At 36.0% G+C, this 17,822-nt stretch overlaps 1 long non-coding RNA gene across 1 annotated transcript in view; it reads right to left on the bottom strand.

Moving 5' to 3' along the window:
- The window catches only part of LOC116216477, a 183,009-nt gene that overhangs the window by 104,297 nt on the left and 60,890 nt on the right, over window positions 1-17,822 (bottom strand). The gene's annotated exons all lie outside the window — the stretch shown is intronic.

The following is a 17,822-nucleotide window of genomic DNA, read 5'->3' as shown; positions in this document are numbered from 1 at the left end:
AGAAACTACCAGGCTGATCATAAAGCCTCATTATTTGGAGTTATCCTTATCTATTACTTCTCAAAATCAAGTTTTTTTTCCTTTTCCATCAACATAGTTTTTATTCTGGAGTGAAAGCACATAAAAGGAGAAACCATTACCATTACCATCCTAAGTGTCCAGAAGATATATTTAGTTTTCTCACGTTTCCAAGTGAAGGTTGAAGCCTAATTGTCAATTAAATTTAAAGGAGTTCCTCTATTCTCAGCATAGCTTTTTGCTGCCGACTCCAAGCATAAAGGTTGGTTCATTTTGATTTTATAAAACAAAACATGCATAAATAGGAACTTCTTACCATCATATTATTTGAAACAACTCTAGTGGAATTGGGAAATTCACTTATTTACACAACCAAAAGAAGAATCAGCTCAGTCAGCCTCCAGTTTGTTGCAGGTTAATTTCGCAGAGAACAGTTTGAAATAAGTAACAGTGGAATTGCTCCTTTTCAGATGTTGCCACTTGGCTACAAACTAGACTTCAAAGATTTAACATTTCCTCTTTCTTTTAGCCCTGCTTGCAGTGCAAAGCTGGTGGTATATCTACAAATACCCCATGATCTGCGACTTCAGAGTATCTTCTGGAGTTCTACATTCATATCTCACCATGAGGACTTTTCTTTAGTGAGGAATATTCTTGTAGAAAGATGTGTCTCTGCAGCTTTGAAACTGACTTCATCCCTCCTTTTACTCTGATTACCAGTGTTACTTAGCATCAGTAGTGGCTATATGTTTTTGAAGTGATGAAAAGTTTTTGACCTAGAAATACTAGAGTTTAAATTGTAAAGGAGATGGAATATTCATAACATAAAACCAAGCCAAGTCAAACTAAACCAAAGCAAATAACTTGGAACAAATACAAAATTAAAAATCTGACACTTTGTCTTTTTGCCAGTAAAGCATTACTAAACGTGTCCCAGTTTTTGTACATACTGTTCGGTCCTAGAAAGTATTTACTAAATAACAAGAAATTTTAAATCTTTATAAATGTTTTTGCATGCACATAAGGTTACTAATTGAAACAGACCTTTCAAAAAAGCATATGCAAAGCGAATCACATTCATATACATGCTCATAAATACTGAGCACAGTGGTACTAGGTACTGACTGAGATGGTACTTTCAAATTTAACAAGTGCTTACAAACAGTGTTAGTAATATCTCACATACAGCTACATGGTACAAGTTTTGAAGATGTTCCCCCTTTACATTAAATTTACATTTAGTATTAACTTGGTACTTCTTTCATCTTTTAGCAAGCCTTACCTGGATACAGTCTACCTCAAATAAACAATTCCTTTCTATGGTCCTGATAATAGCACTTCTTGTCATTTTTTATTTTTCCTAAGGTAATTGAGAACAGTCTCCCCTATTTCAGAAATACTATAATTGATTTTCTAGCCATGGTGAAACCTTGATCAGTCCCTTGACCAACATCTATGTTGGGCAGTTGTGGTTCATAAGGCATACCAAGTCCTTTGTAGAATCTCATGAGGATCTCCTGCGCCACTGCTCAAGCCTTTCTAGGTCTCTCTGAATGACATCCTGTCCCTTAAGTGTGTTGACCACAGCACACAGCTTGGTGTGATTCACAAACTTGCTGGGGGTGCACTCAAAGCCACTGATGATGAAAATATTAAAAGTACTGCTCCCATTAATGATGGACAACAATTGTCACCGATCTCCATCTGGACATTAAGCCACTGACTACCATTCTCTGGATACAATCTTGCAACCAGTTCCTCATCCATGGAATGGCTCACACACCAAATACGTATCTTTGCAATTTAGAGAGGAGGATGTTGTGGGGGACTGTGTCAGAGGGCTTACTGAAATGCAGACAGATTATATCAGTGGCTCTTCCCTTATCCACTGATGCAGATATGCCATTATAGAAGGCCACTAAATTGGTCAGCCAAGACTTACCCTCAGTGAATCCATACTGATGGTCTCTTCCATCTGCCTTAGCACAACTTACAGAATCTGTTCCATGACCTTTCCTAGCACAGAGGTGACACTGATTGGTCAGTAGTTCCCTGGATCATCCTCTCTACCCTACTTAAAAATGTGTGTGACATTGCCTTTCTGTGTTGCAACTATTCCAAATATCGGTTCATAAACTGTTGTAGATATGATACCAAGGAATGATTTCAGGACAAATGTCCTCAGTCTGACATTATCTTAAATCAGAAGCCAAGTTAGTTGTCTCATCATTCAAGATGCACCTTTCTTACTCCTTTTCTCCATGGATTCCTAGCCTGAGCTAAACTTAAACTTGAGCTAGGTAGTCCAAAAAGCCTGGAGTGAGTGTGTGATTACATCCTGGTGGTCTCACAAACTACGTGAATAACAATTTTTTTTTCTTTTTTTTTTTTCCTGGAAGCACAACCTATTTAGAATTTGACAGTTTCCAGTCCTCTGTAAGTGTATTTACCTCATGAAAGCCTATCTGGCCCTGAAATCCTCAGAGCCAACTGATGGTTCAGATACACAAGAAAAAATGTGTTCTTCGTATTCAAGGTCGCTGATGTATGCATTTTTGTTCCAGCTGAATTTGCCCTGATGTGAAATATAGCAAACATCCCTTAGAATCTACACCCTCTTTATGATTAATTTACAGAATATATTACAAGTTTTCAATTCCATAATATATTTTGTACATTCAAAATACAATTCAGGAAAAAAAACAAAAAACAAAAAACAGCCTCTACAAAAATATATTCAGTATCTCCAAATCAGGAAATCACTGTGTAATCGTAGTTGCTGAAAGACTTTACAATGAAAATAAACAAGTAAAACTAAGCTTCAAGAAATTTCCTGGGTCATGAAGACTCTTACTAAATATTTTATAAAAGTTGTTATCGTCTAGACAGAAATCTGGTATAAAGGTTGAATTCCAGTAGCCACAAATAATCAGTATGACAGTTTTGGCATGGAAGCATAAGGCCAGTTGCAACAAAATCAATAACAGCATGAATCATCATGTCCTGGTATGCTGATTATTCTCCCAAGTCTACCCATTAGTAACTGAATAAAATATAAGTTAAGAATATATCCTCTGCAGCTGTCATTAGCAGATAAGCACCGACAACTAATTACTAACCTTTTCTGACTGTGCTAGATGTTTTATTTATACACTGCATCAGTAGAAGATATGAGTAGATAAAAAAAAAAGTAATTCTCTTTTTAAGAATTCGTTCACAACTCTAAATCTGTTAAGGTTTTAAGAATGAAATTCAGAATATTTATATGGTTTAAGCAGAAATTCATTACCAATAAAAGGAGACTGCTATCCAATTTAGCTTAATTAATATTCTGTTCTTCAGTGCTTTGTCAGATTGAGACATTTCAATTTAAGCTATCATATGAGAAGTTCAAACAGTCTTTCTCAGCTACCTCAACTATAGCATTGACAGACTGGAGATACACAAACCAACAAGTTTTGTTCCTCTATGTGTAGTTAATGTTTGAGTAAAACAGTGTCTAAACAAACAAACAAACAAACAAACAAATCTCTTCATACTCTAGATAAATAAAAAATAAAACCTGTACTAGTAGAAGTATAGTGTTCAGCCAGATGCTGAAAGAAATATTATGCCAGCAGTTGCTACTTTGAATACAATATGGCTGAAAAATCAGTTTTATCTTCAGAGTTTAAGGTTGAATTCAATGTATGCAAATACTATGTGATGCATGCTGATAACTACAACCACATGTTCTTTAAAAAATTCATTATCTATTTTGTTAGAAGTTTGTTAATATGGTTCAAGATGTTTCTGGTAGTCTGACATTAGTTATACCTATTGTTGCTGGTGTTTTAGAGATAGAAGGTAGTTCAAGTGGTGCATTGAAACATGAGCAGATCAGCTCTGGAGAGATCTGAAGCAGAGGGCGAAATATTTAGGGGAAAAGTATATTTGGGAAATATTTAGGAAACTGATTTTTTTTTTTTTGTACTTTTTTTTCTTTTCCAAATCCAATTAGCAAATTTAACTGATAAGCAGTGTTTAGCAAAGAAAGGGGAAGATGATAACAGTTGGTAAACTGTCAAGAAAAAAATGTGGAAGAGCACTTGGCTTATAATGTTCCTTTGTTTAAAAACATCAAATGTGTTTCCATGTGTAAATATTTACAGCTTTAGTATATATAAGCACAAAATGACCTAGGAATTATACTGGTCCATAAACAGCGTATCGGTCAAAGAATAACAAACAATAGCATCATGCCACTGTTTCAGGAGAAATCAATTCACTTGGACTAGCTTAAAAGAAAACACTTTATGAGAAACATAGAAGTGCTGTGTCAGTCTGCTAGATGCTGGTGAAGCCTCAGCCAGGACATGGGCACCACTATGCTAAAACACAAATAGAAGAGAGACTAATTCTAATCCAAGGTACTTAAATTACTCATAAATGTAATTTATATTTATAAAATATGGCCTCTGAAGAAAAAATGAGAACACCAGAAACGTCCACTAAAAGGGAGATGAAGAGGTAACATGAAAGCTGTCTTCCTATACAAAAAAATGTATTATTACAGCCCACTAGGAATAGCACCAAAACATTGTTAATTTGCAAAGGTATCTGATATTAGGAGAGATTTTCTACTTGTAAAGATAATTAAATGCTCTACCAAAATATCTGGAGAGATTGTTAATTCACCTCTGATTTAGGTTTTTAAAAGTGTTTATATGAGTCCGTTCTGGATGATGGAAGCATACTTAATATGAATTCATAAATAAAGCAGCTGAAAACAAGAAGGATCTAAAAAAGTACATAAAATTTATAATCCAGGGCATGCTTGCAGACCCTGAGAAATGTATAGGACCCGCAGCTAAACCGAATGCTGAGAATTTGTATAATTAACTACATGAACAATTGTGTTGATGCTGGAATTTTTATCAAAATTATTGCAATTGGAATACTTTTTTTATAGAACTATAGAATGTCTTATGTCGGAAAGAACTTAAAGCTCATCCAGTTCCAACCCCACCAGACCAAGATGCTCAGGAACCCATCAAGCCTGGCCTGCAACAGTTCCAGGGGATGGGGCATCCACAGCTTCTCTGTGCCTCACCATCCTTTGAGTAAAAAATTTCTTCCTAATTTCTAACTAAAATTTCCCCTCTTCTAGTTTAAAGCCATTCCCCCTTGTCCTATCACTATCAGACTGTATAAAATAAAGTCAGTCCTCTTCCTGCTTGTAAGGAGAGGTACTGTAGCCCTCTCTGTAGCTCCGAGGACTTTCATGGCACTCCTCTGGACCCACTTACAGCTCCATATTGTACTTCTGCTGGGGGTCCCAGGCCTGGACATAGTCCAGCAGATGAGGCCTCATGAGGGCAGAGTAGAGGGGGACAATCCTTTTCCACACCCTGCTGGCCACCCCTTTTCTGATGCAGCCCAGGATAAGGCTGGTTTTAAGAGATATTATTGAGTAGTTCTTTTAACATCCTGGAGTGAAATAAATATCTATAAATAACACTACATTTTTTTTTCTGAAAACATCAACAAATATCTCTAAGTTTTGTTTCTTATGTAAAAAATACAAAATTCCAAATCTGTTAGCTGATGTAATAAATACAGATATAAAAAAGATTTTAATAAACTGTCCTTTTTCTTTATATGCTAAACTAAGGGGCCTCCAAAAATTTCATGAAGCTCTTGAAGCAAACAAAATCCTAATACTATGAAGACATTATCTTTCAAGTACGTATTTGCTAAGAGTAACCTTTTTTCCATACCTGCAATTATCTTACTCTAAACTGATTGTTGTTGACATATGTAATTAATGCTTACAAAAGGACAAACCAGGAATTAAGGCAGGCAGCAATTATTTGAAGTGTAATGTCTGCCAGATTAATGTTGCTGTAATGAATGTTCATTGTGTATTAAAACTGCCTAACAACTACAAGAAGAGCCCTTGAAAAGCTGGTTCAGAGGGAAAAATAAGATTATTTATATCGAATAAAAAATCCAACTGAAGTGGCTGCAACACATAAGTTAATTTTTAGTTCTCATCTAAGGATTAATTGGACCCTGAATATCAGAATGTCTCCTTGCCAGCAGGCTTTTCTCTATTTGTTTAGATTGTACTGCACCAAGACATGACCTATGTCTGCTGAAGTCAGCAAAAGTTCTTGCTTTCCCTGAACAAGCCTAAGACTCACAATTCTAATATGCTCATTCTGGCTGCATTAAAAAAATGTAGATGTGCTTAATTATCTCATTTTTTTTTTAGTTTCATGCATCTCCTACCTCTTATCATCAGTGTTGTTCTTTTGGCTGGGATTTTGAGAAGCTCAAAAGAGGAGCAGCAAACACAATTATCAAACTGAATGGTTTAAAGAAAATTCTTTCAGATAGATGAAGAGTACATAAAAATTGTAAATCCTACTATACCCAACCCTTCTGCCTGTGAACACAGGAGTTTCATCCCTGGGTACACAGACCTGCCCTGAGTTATGCATGGTCACCTAGATCATGAGTCCAGACCTGTCTCCTGCTATACTGGTTTGCAGGATTCCAGGACAGACCAGGCTACAGACAGCCTCCTGCAGGCCCTGAGAGGACCCCCTGGGCTCACCCGAGACTTGGATGGTGGCCTTGCCTGGGACTCCAGCTCGATTCTGCTCTTCTCACCACCTTGCCCTGATGCAGTGGGGCTGTACTCTCCACATTGCCCTGGCAGTGCTGTACTTGCTCCCACTTGTTCCTGTGGACAAGCTGAGCTCCTGCTGCTCCCTGGACAGACATGCACTGTGGTGCCTTTAAATATTAGAAAGCTCAAGTTAGGATTGCTTGCCATCACCTTGCACTCATTTATGTCAGTGATATTTTAATCCAAACACCCTTTTATATCTCAGCTGCTTGTCAAGGGCAGAGATGTGGCTATGTAAGAAGTGAGTTTTCAGATGTGAATAGAACAGAAATACCAAGAAATAGCTGTCATGTGGTCATGAGGCAGTCTCAAGCAAGCACTCGAAGATTTTTTTCAGAAACTAGAAGCTACACAGCTCACAGATGGCTTATCATAGCGTGGACCTAGAGTTCCTCCCTTGAGAGGAGTCCAGGCAGCATTGCCCGGGGCATGATGGCTGTTTGCTTCCATAATCAGACACTATGAAAGGAACATTTTTTTAAGCTTCACATTGTTTATTCTATTTTTTTTTTTCTTAATAAAAAACTACAGAGAATATTCTCAAGAAGCTTGGATGTTAGATGGACTATACGGAAACCAACAAGATTTTTTCAAAGATCAGTCAATAAGTATAATACATGTAAAAAATAATCACGTGACAAAAAATATTGAGTGCACGAATTAGGTTGGCATTTTTATAGTTCTGCATTTTGTTATCAATGGCAGAACTGAGTCTCTTAATATAGGACTGGCTCAGCAAATGGTTGTCTAGAAGTCAAGACTAAGAACACAGTGTTCAACTGAAATATTTCTTTAAGCTACTTACATATGGTGAAACTAAAATTCTCCAAATGATAACTATTAAATTGGAGACATTAATTATATCAGTTTCTCTTATTCACGCTGACCTATCTTCACCATGTAAGACTGTGGTAATTTGTTATGTAGCACTGATCTACTACAGTGTCTTTGATGCTCCATGCTGTTCCCTTTTAATAGATTTTAGAAGCATCTCCGTGGGTATTCAGCTGAGCTTTCTCAGCATAATGGAGGACAGGGTTTTAACCGCCAAAAATCAGTTTCTCTCTGCAGCATCATATTTAGCACAGTTCAATGCATTGTAATTGGACCAAAGTTAATGCTGTTCAAATAGCATTACTGAACTGTGTTGGAGTCATAAAATCACAGAATCACCAAATCGCAGGGGTTGGAAGAGACTTCAAGAGATCATCGAGTCCAACTCCCTGCTAAAGTAGGTACCCTACAATAGGTCACACAGGTAGGCATCCAACAGGTCTTCAATATCTCCACAGAAAGAGACTCCACAACCTCTCTGGGGTATAGATCATTAAGAGCCATTTCACCATGTGAACAAGTTATTACATTTTCCTGTTTTATTCTTTATATATTTCTGTACCTAGACCATGCCATAAGCTAAACTTAAACAAGTGTCTTCATGATGGGAAACATGTATGGTTCCAGACACGATACGCTGGACAATTTAATCTTTTCATGGGATTTCTTCTAGACATATCCACTATGGTAACAAGAATGGCAACGAGGGACAGTGCTCATGAAAGTCTTTGCTTTTTTTTTCCTGAGATTTTTTTCCAGTCATGTGCAACTGTGATATTTGTGCGTAAAGGAAGAAAGCAATTATACTTCAGCAAGTAAGCAGGATCTTACATTCGGATAGAATATGTGGTTTTTGGCCTGAGAAAAAAACTGTTTCATCAGACCCAAAGTAGATTTCTAATTACCTGCACCATTGTGGAAAAGTAAAAAATATTTTAAGGAAATCTCATTACAGAGTTGCTGTTATAATTCTGTTTTACTGGTGTTGTATTTTTTCTTCTCCCCACCCACACCCTTTTCACAGAATCATAGAATGACTTAGGTTGGAGAGGATCCTGCTCCCTGACATAGGCAGGGCTGCCACCCAGCAGATCAGGCTGCTCAGGGCCCCATCCACCCTGGCCTTGAGCACCTCCAGGGATGGGGCACCCATAGCATCTCTGGGCAGCCTGTGCCAGCATCTCATCACCCTCATCATAAAGAACTTCTTCCTAATATCTAAACTAAATCTCTTTCTTTTAGATTAAAGCCATTTTCCGTTGAACAATTCTACTCTCCCTCAGTCTCAATCTTTGTAAAATAGGCCAGAATTGAAAAACGAGTATGTTTTTCTTGTGGTGTCCTAAAAATCCCACTGTACAAAAAGTGTATTTGAATACTTAAAATTCAGCAGTTTGTGTAGTTTGTAGAATATTATTCAGTTGTTTAGGTATAGCCTGAGGAATTTTGCTTAGCTCAGTTTAACAGATTTTCAGGTCATCTGCTTTTAGCGGTGTTTGTTTTTTTTTTTTAACCTTAAATAAAGGATGGCATGATTTTCCAGAGTCTATGGAGTTACTATTAACTGTCAAACTGAGAAAAACTGTTCCTTAATAAATCCAGTCTTGCAATTAAAACCAGATATACAAGTTTGAAATTAATCTATGCAAGACAAGAAGATTTTTGGTAAAGCCTGGGCTCACAGGCTTGGAAATCCAATAATTCTGATATTTCCAAGGATTCTGAATATTATCTTTGAAATGCTTTTCGCACATGGATAGAGGCAACGTTACCCTGATGCTCCCAGTGCCACTGTGGACTCCAGGAGCAGACTGTTCTTGGCTGTTCCCACTGACTGCAGAAATACTTGTGCTACCATTGCCTCTGTGTGCTTCCTGAGTGGTAATAAGGAGAGTCACCGGCTTCTCAAATGTCTATACTCATTCCAGGAATGAGTCGTTTCAAGGTAGAAACAAAGGCTTGATTATCTTCTCAAGATTATTTGAGGCTGGCTATAATTAAATGCTGGAGCTTTACTGAGTAGCCTGTTTGTTCATTTTAAGCTGGTCCTTTGAAGATGTTCCATTAAGTTAAAGGAAGTAATTGCATGTGGCTTCAGGTAACACTGATCAACACTTAGATGCATATTTTGACAGTACTAGTAAATATCCTATTTTTTGGCTTTTCAGAACATCACTTAGTGCATGATCCCATTGCATCAATAAATGAAGTATATAGCAGGTTATTCCTGATAATCAATGTTTTTGCTAGATATCTTTTTAGAAAATAGTGACTGAACCATAGCAATAATGATCAAATCTTCACCCACATCCCACTTGTTATTTATTTTGAGTTTATCTAAACTTGCCTTGTCCCTATGTTTGTTCTGACTCTTTTATTAAGAGTCAGGACCTGGTGCTGACTACAAGCAAGCACATTAAATTCACCCTTTAGCTCCAGTGACTTCTGGAGAGTCTGATGGTAATATGTAATTTCTTACTGTGTTGTGAAATCTCTTGGTGCTGACAATAAATGATGATTTGAATGCATTGTGTACTGAGGAGAACAAATGGATATCAGAGGTCATTTTTACTCTTTTGATGTGTAGTTAGGTTTTGCCAGAGGATCATAATGACACTGCACTGACTGTCACATTTCATGTCTCAAAACTACTACAGAATTAGGCTGTGCAAATCACATGAGTACTGTCAAGTAAATCCCTGTCTTCTAGTTTTCTGATTCTGATATTAGGTATTCCATAGTTTTCACTTTATTTATTCACTTTATTTATTCACTTTTATTTTGGGACCACAGAACAATTAAGGTTTTCGTCCTCTTTCTGCTCTAACAACACAATTTCTTAGTAGATTACTTGCTTATATATTATATTTATATTACTTACATATTTCCTGTTTCTTGAGTTCTTCTGGAGACACTTAACTTTCAGTTTCTCCAAATAGTGATTGTGAGACATTTTTTCTTTAGCTCTCCTAATCAAATTCACATTTTTTTTACATTAAAAAATACATATATAAAAGAGAAATATCTTTAAAAAATACAAAGTTGTAATATGAACATTCCCTGTGATTGATTTTAACACATGCCTCACATCACTACATGCATCTTTATTGGAATATAATTTCACAATATTTAAGGAATTATTACAGATATTGACATAAAGGGAGAAAGGAGGTTTGTATCTTGGAAACATCTTCACTTCATTTGTGTTTCACTGGACAAGCTGAAATGGCCAAGCATTTCTGTCATAAGACATTCAGTCTGATAGAACTCTTGTCTGAAACCTGATTTCAAATAATAAAACAATTTGTAGGTATTAAAAAAAAAATCTCCATACACAGGAGTTATGCATCTTTTCTAAGTCCTTTAACATGAATACTTAGAAAAACTGTTGATTTTTGTCATTCATACAAACCTTCAGAAATGCAGCCTGAATCCTTAGTGGTTGCAGTCACAGTAACATTTCAAGTACAAAAAAGACGGTTTTACTACTCTATTTAAAGAGCTTGAATCTCAGAATCATAGAATTGCTTGAGTTGGAAGTGACCCCAAGGATCATCAAGTTCCAGCCCCTCTGGTAAAGGCAGGGCCACCAACCTCATCTGGTACTAGATCAGGTTGCCCAGGGCCCTATCCAAGCCAGTGTTGGACTTCTCCAGGGATGAGGCATCCACAGCCTCTCTAGGCAAAGTCAAGAATTGTCCTGGTATTGACTTTCTTACTGCTGATTTCAGAATTTTAGTCAAACTTCTGGTGAGTGGTAAGTAGAAGGTAGAACCTCTTTCAAGCACAAGGTTTCTTCCTAGTACTTCTGAACAGATGATTTATATTTTAGTAGTAATACACTACTAAATAGACAATAGATGACTTTAAATACATGCTCCATTAGGAGAAAAAAAAAAAAAGCTTGCATAGCTGTGTACGTTAATAGGCTTGTATATTTGTTGAGGGTAAAAATAACATACAGATATTTTGAAAACAGTTACTTTTTTCTTTATCCCAAAGCCTTGCTTTTCTTCTCCACTGATTTTTATTAAAGCACACTCTTCGCTCAATTCGATTTGAGTTTACATGTGAATTGCTTGCTTTGTGAATCTTTGCATCTCTCCTGTATACAGACATAATAAATGTCTTGAACACTATTGCTCTGGTCTTGTCTTAAAACAGTAGAGCAGTTTCTCAGATAATAAAGACATCATTATGATCATTGGAACAATTCAGCCTATATGGGCAGGAGGCTAAAAAATGCGTACTAAGATCTATCAGGCCTACACTGACCTGAAAAGTGTGCAGTGCTTTTCTGAATGCTTAAAACAAAAACAAACAAACAAACAAAAAAACACCAAAAACCCCCACAAAAACTCTGTTAAAAGTACACTGAATCACTACTAAAACTTTCAGAGATTGCTGGAAGGCAGAAATTCTTGTGAATGCTTATGCAGCAATGAATGTTCTCTCCTATATTAACATCTGACATTTCATTAAAAAAATATTATAAGTTTGTTTTATTTCTATCAGAAAAACAAAACTTTTTCTTTTTTGAAAAAAATATTTTTTTAAAGGCATAAGAAATAGGAAACTTTATTATAAATATAGAATGACTGTCCTTAGCTCCATACTTACACAGACAGATGATTCTTATATACAGTATTATTACAATGGGTAAAGCTGTGCACAGCTTTTCACACTAAACTCTTGGTTTTAAAAATGCAAATTCAATAAGTGGGAAAAAAAGGTGAGTTTCTTTCTGTTCTGCTAAACATTAAGGAATACAGTCTCTCATACTATCTATAAATACCAAGTAATATCAAGCTTTTTAACCAAAAGCATTTCAATTTTTCAGTCTGCAACTGTTTTTCTTGTCAATATTTTCTCTCATGTTGTTCTAGATAAATACTGAACACCACTTCAAAGGGGCCAGATTCAAACAATACATTTTGCTTTTGTTAAAACAAAACACTATGTTAGCTTAAACTGCATTTTTACTTTCTGAGACAGGCACCGCCCTCCACAGCCCATTACTTATCCAGCTCCACCAGCAACGTGTAATGTTCTCTACTAAGAATGTTGACATTTAGTTGATTTCATTTTTACAACAGAGAAATCTCTAGAGATTGCCACTGTGACCAAAAATCTTTTCAATCCAACTGTTAAAGGATACATTTAGCAGACAATAAGACCGAAAGAAGAAAAAAGAGCCTCATTGCATCATCATTTAGAAATCCAAGAAAGCCTTCATTCCTGCTATATTCTCGAACATGAGTCAGCATACCAACCACCCCAAAATTCATTTCATAGCAGAAAAAGTACTACTGCACAAACATTATACTCTATACTATGACTCAAACAAGCTCAGTTCACTGGGGCTAATTTATTTGCTGAAATCACACAGCTGCTCCACAATTTGGTGCTCAGAGAAAGACACAGCAAGAGATGCTTAAACACTTGCATCTGTCTCTGATTAGCTATCTTGGAAACTAATTAAGCAATCAATAAACAGAACAAGTACAAGTCAATGGCATCTCTGATAAGCATGCATGATCTTAAACCTAAAGCAACATAGTTGTCAGCAATTACAAGGAAAGCTATACCATCCTAAGGTTCATTAAGACACGCTTGTACAGCTATTAAATGCCCATCTACTAATAGATTTTGTACAATATGTAGGCAAGAGGGGGTTGAGAGGGAGATTCTCTAGCTTTACTGGTATATAGTGTAAATTTCATTTAGCCATTAATAGAAATAAGAAATGCCAAACACGTGAATCATTTTTATATGAAGCACAAATAATTTTTTTATATTAATCATAACAAAACATTCCAGTTTAACTTGTGTAAGTAGTTCTTATGGAAAGTATTGGACTTGATGAATTTAATGTGTTGCTATGGAAGCATTACATCCCTTCCTATTGTAAAAGTTCTACATCTGAACATAATACGCACATTTACACACCAGAAATCTGTGCTACCATTCAGGAAGATCTGGAAAGACTGGAGAGTTGGGCAGGAAGGAATCTGATGAGGTTTAACCTGAGCAAGTGTAGAGTCTTGTACTTGGGGAGGAATAACCACATGTACCAGTACGGGTTAGGGGATGACCTGCTGGAGAGGAGCTCTGTGGAGAAAGACCTGGGTGTCCTGGTGGACAACAGGTTAGCCATGAGCCAGCAGTGTGCCCTTGTTTCCAATAAGACCAATGATAACCTGGGGTGCGTTAAAATAAGCATAGCCAGCAGGTTGAGGGAGGTGATTCTCCCCCTGTACTCTTCCCTGGTGAGGCCACATTTAGACAACTGTTTCTCGTTCTGGGCTCCGCAGTCAAAAAAAAAAAGAAGACAGATCTCCTAGAAGAACTTTGAAGAAGTTCTAACACATGAATTTGAAGAAAAGACTCTGAACTACCTGTTCTACATCTCAAAACCTATGCAGTTATTACTTTAAGCTAAGCAAAAATGTACGATTAATCAAATTATCAGGGATATTACATGTAATTACAAGGCACAACAAGGAAAAAATAATCCTGCCCTAATTGGGAGTTTATTAATAAAACAATATAAATGATGTTAATTTTCATTGCCTTTCCCACTGCATGATGTTTGATAAACCATTATTGCTGCTGCCTCTAAAATTCTGGGATTTTTGAGCTCTGTATTACCAGATGGGCTTGCAAATATGTGTTATTCTTTCCATTGATATTTACCTCATTTAATCTAAAATGATTTCAGTTTTATTTCAACATGACTATGTCTTTAAGAAGAGTTAAGGAAATTGTAATCATTTGCCTTTGCAACTGAAATATTTGTGGAAGGGTTCAACATTATTCTAAATCTGCTCCAGCATTAGTGCTGGCAGAAACCCAATTAAGTAATTTGAGCTTTCAAAGCTATCATATTTTCCTCTTTATAAATAAATTTTAAAAAGCTATTTATATATCTGCAGCTCAAAGTTGAGGGGTTTTTGCAGGTGCCTAAAACTGTTCAAGTATTCAAGTGTTTCAAGGATGAACACCATACCTGTGTGTTTAAATGTTCTTCACAGCATACAAGAGTATATTGAAGCAGAGGTATCATTAATAAAAGAAACCTAGAATGTCACTTTCCTGAATTATTAGCGTCTAAAATTGTGATCTGAATGTTGCATGTAATATTACCTGTATTCTAGACAGAAGTTAAATTGCCATCACAGTGATTAAGAAGGGGACATTTCTTTAATAGAGTTAATAAATGGATCAGGGTGACAATTCAGCAAGGTAGATAAGCACTGATGGATTTAGCACTATGCTCCAGGTTAGCCATGTCTAATATCTAGGACAGTATGTAAAAAACAAGACCTGTCTTTTGAAACAGAAGAGGCAATTGTCAGTAGGCAGAATGTAATTTTCCACGCTGGAATTTGGCCAGCACAGTGGGTGCTCTACTGCACTATCCTTCCAAAATGTATCTTCTGCTTTTTAATGACTACAAGCAGTCAGAAGGTTGGTTTTATGTCTCATCTGAAATCTGGCAGCAAGCTCATATGAGCTCTCATCTAAAACACTACAATTTTCAGAAAGTTTTAGATGACCCAGATGTCCTTGTAAGGAATTATTTTTAATCACAAAAATATATAATGATTATTAAAAAGTTTTTTTTAAAAGGTAATACTGCCAGATTATTAGCCTTGAAAATAGCACTTTTACCAAGGCAACATCATGACTGATTTTCTGTCATTTGTGTACATCTGTGGTTTAATAATAAAATCCTCCTTTTGTTATTGAAAGGGTATTACTCTAAGCTTATTGTCAAGGCATATTGAAATGTAACATCATTATTTCATTATTTTAAGTTAAATCCATCAGCTATAAGAGCTCTTCACATATTAACATTGTCACATGAATAATGATGATATTAAAACTTTTTTAACATGTATTTCATATTTGTTTTTTATTCTTAGTTTTATTCTGGTGAACTCAGTGAATTTTTCTTTTAAATAAAAGTACAACACACAATCCAACAATTCCTATTGATTCTACTTTTCTAGTTCTCTCTTTTCTTTCTTCCTTTTCTTATCCCAGTTTTTTCACCTGATCTTTTTTGCTCTTTTCTTCTTGTAGTCCTGCTCCTTCCTTGCTACATCTCAGCTCCCAGATTTTGGTCACTTTCCCAACTTCACCTACTTTATATGACCTTCGAAAATTGCTCATTTACAATCACTAAGAATCATTCACTAATCCAAGAAAGCAAATCAAGAAGTAGTAAAAATCAATAATATTAATTCTGTTGTGTTCTGTGTGATTGCTTAATTAGACTAGATGACTGTTTTTATTGAGAAGCTATTACGTTATCTGTTTGCACAGCAGCCAGGAAAATGCCCAACTTTATGCCCTTTCTCTTCTTATTACTGCAAAGTGGAAATAGCTCCATTGGTATGAATGAAACATCCTTGCTGTAAAATGAAAATAAACCCCATAGGTTTCACTGTTACTGTATCACCTTCAAAGACCTTACAATTTAATGTGAGTTCTCAGAAGAGCTTACAAGTGCAAGGAACTTATCCACATGGGCAATCAAACTGGCTTAATTGTGGCTGCTGGCATTTGTAAAACTGCACACTTGTGTAAACGTTTGACTGATCAGGATTTAATACATGGCATGGTGACATGGCATATTGACAGGGGCCAAAAATATAGAATAGGACAGCATAAATTATGAATATAATTTCACAATCAAAACCATTTAGAGTTTGAATTCACATCTATTCCTACCTTGATGAACTGGTTCTTTCGTTTTTGACATATAAAAACCCATATTTGTGAGTGGCTGTGATGATAAAAAAAATGAAGTGCCCAATGATTTCCCAAAATGTCCTTAATTCTCTTACCTTGATCAAACTGTTTTCTAAATATTAGAATTGTTATTAAAATAGCAATGAATGGTGACAATGATTTGGCCTGATAAGGGCAAATGTGTAAGTCTTGGACCCAGAATCCATAATGCTCATCCACAAAAATGAGACAAAAATGACACCAAAGATAGTATCAGTAAGAGCAAAGTTGCATAGTGTTAGAAGACACGAGCTCTAGCACCACCCTAGAATTGCAATTCAATACTGACCAGCACTGGCAAATCTTCAGGCTACTGAACATTGGGACAGTTTCATGGCTGTCAGCCAGCCAGACCCTATGGTGTTGAAGTGAGCCAACAGGACAAGACATGTATACAAAATCTTTCAATCTGAGAAACACAAAGATGCAAAATATTCCTCAATACTGACAGCCTCAAAAACTTTTTCAGGGCTGTATCTTTGTTTCTGTTAATGAAATGCTGCCCTTTCTCCAAAATTCTGTACCTAATAAAGCAGTACCACACTCGGTGCCACCTAGGAAGGAAAAGGCCATGATGACATTACAACAAGGGGTTGTTTCAGAAACAGAAGGGGGATGGAGGAAATTTCTTTCCCAATAAGCATCCTTTCTCCATGCTAAAATTAAAAATCTCTTCTGCCTGGAAAAGTAACAAGGCAGAGTAACTGCAGTTATGATGATTAAGAATTTCACCATAAGAGGAACAATAACAATTTTAAACTGTAACCAAATCCAGGCCCTATATCACAAGTAGTCTTTAAGACCAGGACAGTTCAAGTCCTCACCCCTTGTGAATGCTGTGGTAAAGCGCCGTGGTAACAGAGTAAAATTGTCCTACATTTGGATGTTACTATATCTAACATAAGTGCATTTTTATCATGCATATTCACCACACAATGTTATTAGTTTTAATTATTTTCAATATTAAAGGCCCATGACACTATTAGCTGACCATTAAAAATCATCTATATCTCATTATCAGTGATTAATCACCTGCTGTCTTGTAATTAATGTTTATTAGGGGAACAGCATTTTAATAGCTGTTCCATATTTTCTGCGCTAGGCAAGAACACTTAAAAGACAGTTACAGAGGACTAGAAAATTTTAAATTATATTATTTGATATTGATACTTAAATCTCAGGAATTAATTTCTCATTGAGAAGTTAATTTGCCAGCTAAAAATGTTATAAAAGGGAACCACAGAAATTATGTGTTTTGCCATCATGATAGTCACTGAGGTCTTAGTTAACAATTCCTCTTTTGTGGAGGAAACATACGTTTCTAGACAGGTGAGTCTGGGCATAATATGATTGGTTTTCCATACACCGCTAACATGACTGCCTTTCAGTACTGTGCGTTCTTTTTTGCTCTTTTCTCAAGAGTTTTGCTACAAGAAGCTACCTTTCACTTTTAATTTTCATTAAAAATTAGAGTGATTTTTTTAAACTCATTTTT

Source organism: Meleagris gallopavo, chromosome 3 (genome assembly GCF_000146605.3).
Source record: "Meleagris gallopavo isolate NT-WF06-2002-E0010 breed Aviagen turkey brand Nicholas breeding stock chromosome 3, Turkey_5.1, whole genome shotgun sequence".
Classification (NCBI taxonomy): domain Eukaryota; kingdom Metazoa; phylum Chordata; class Aves; order Galliformes; family Phasianidae; genus Meleagris; species Meleagris gallopavo.
Note: the sequence above shows the minus strand (reverse complement) of the source record. Positions and strands in the feature narration are given on the sequence as shown.